The sequence below is a fragment of the Morus notabilis genome, unplaced genomic scaffold (genome assembly GCF_000414095.1).
Source record: "Morus notabilis unplaced genomic scaffold, ASM41409v2 Scaffold3996, whole genome shotgun sequence".
Classification (NCBI taxonomy): Eukaryota; Viridiplantae; Streptophyta; class Magnoliopsida; order Rosales; family Moraceae; genus Morus; species Morus notabilis.
In genome coordinates, this window is record NW_010361325.1 from 30,028 (window position 1) to 32,444 (window position 2,417).

The window sequence follows — 2,417 nt, forward strand, 5'->3', positions numbered from 1 at the left end:
TATATATTATTATATGTATTATATATATATATTATATATATATATTATATATAATTTTGTTTATTAATTGTATATAGTATGTATATAAATAATTTTTAAGTTATTTATTGTAAAAATTATACAAAAATTATAAGAGAGATTGTAATTTAAAATTTGAAATGAACACGAACTATATAATAAAATTATTTATTTATTAATTTTTAAGTTTGTAATTCAGATTGCCTCGTTAAAAACCTTACCAAGAAAAATCTAATTGGGATAAAAACTTGGTAAGAAAAAAAGAGTGCAATTATTCTGGGACGAATTACAAATTTGATGAACTTACAAAGTCTATACAAGATTACAATAAGATTGTACAAAGTAAATAAATATTTACAAATTACAATAATAGAATTTAATTTGAAGCTGAAGGATTGTCTTCAAAATTAAAAGTTAATCGATTAAATTCATCGATCCATTCTTGGCTTGCCGGTGAAATTGTATCGTGTAAGCGTTGGTCAGAACGATCCCAATCTTTAATGCACACCAATGCTTCAACAATGTCCTGTTGCAATACGTTTGTACGTTCCTCAAGTATTCGGCCGGTCGTACTGAAGGCTTGTTTGGATGAAACAGTGGAGACTGGGATCGAAAAAATATCCATTGCCAGTCGAGTTAGGATCGGCCAAGTTAATGCTCGTGCCCTCCACCACTGAACCAAATCAAACATTTCACTACTATTGTCAACTACTAAGCCCTCACTCAGGTACGCCATTAACTCGTTGAAGCCGTCGCTGTTGCCGCCACCTCTTGATGAAGATCCACTCCCAACTTCTCCTTGACCTTAAGTCGTCGTCATCATCATCTTCTTCTTCTTAAACCCGAAAACATTCAAGAATGAATGTGGATTGTCGTCTCGTTGTTGCGGTTGTTCTACACGATGTGTGTTTCTAAACCTACTTTCATAAGAGCTATAGAGAGATAATATTTTTTCCTTTATAATAGAAAATTAGTCAAAACAATCGATATCTAAAAAGTCACCTAAGTTTTCTAATCCACTTTCTAAACCTTCTAATTTTAATCTAAGATAAAATATAACACCGAAACCATACAACATTGGTAATTTAGCCCAATATTTTTTAAACTTTTTTTCCATAGAAGCGATAGGAAATCTAAAAACCTCGCGTGCCCTCAATTTACTAAATAAAATAGTCATTCTTAAAAGTTCTCCTAATACTAATGGTGACGTTGGGTAATATGTTCCACTAAGCTTTAAAGTAACTTCGTGAAATCTACCTAAAAAGTTATACAAAAGTTTGACAATTTACCAATCAGTTTGGTTTATAAATTCCGGTCCTAATTTTACACTAACATAGTTTGTTATAGCATCTTTATAGGGGATGCATTGTTTAAGCATTATATAAGTGGAGTTCCATCTTACGGGCATATCTAAGGCTAATGCTCTAAGATTTTGATTACATGCTTGTAGAAACCTAAACCAATCTTGTATTCTTTGATTACTACCTTGAATCCATGCAATGTTGTCTCTATTTCTTTTAATATGACCTGACATTGATTTTAAACTGGAATTTACTATTAAATTAATTACATGGCATGCACAACATTGGTGAAATATATCATTATTACCGAATAAACTTAAATCACTTTTAAAAAGTTCTATTGCTTTAGTATTTGCAGTAGCATTATCTAATGTTATAGCCATTACTCTATCCCTTAAACTATATTCATCAATGACAAATAAAATTATATTATATATTAAATCGGCGGTATGTGATCCTAGAATACATTTAAAACCTAATATTCTCTTATCTAAATCAAAACCTTTAAAATAATGTCCAGTTACAACTAAATAATCTTCATGCGGACCAAATATTCACCATTAGCGCAACACAACCATTAGTAGAATGTAAATGGTTGATTAATGATTCCCTTTCTTATTTATATAATTTAATGCATCTTTCCAAAGAGTAGTTCTTGAAAAAAATATGCATTAGGATTATGTACAATTTTAATATAACGCTGCCAATTCCTATTTTCGGTAAAACTAAGTGGCTGATCTAATGTGGCTACTAATCGTGCCATTTCCATACGATCGACTTGCAGATCGTATTTTCAAGTGCTTAGATTGCCGGTTTGGCGTCAAATGATAATTGTATTTGACGGAGATTGGATCTGCCTCCTTGCTTTTGAAGACACTTTTTAGAGTGTCTTCTCAAGTGTGTTGTGCCGTGAATAGTTTTACCTTGTAATTTATCACCATAAAATTTACATTGAGCTACATATTTAATGTTACTGTCATTGTCGACCTCCTCGAATGCATTGAAATGCTCTCAAACTGTTGAGGTACGCTTAGATTTCTTCTTGGAACTTACTGTTGGGAATGGTGTCCTAGAAGCATGAGATGTAATAGGATATTT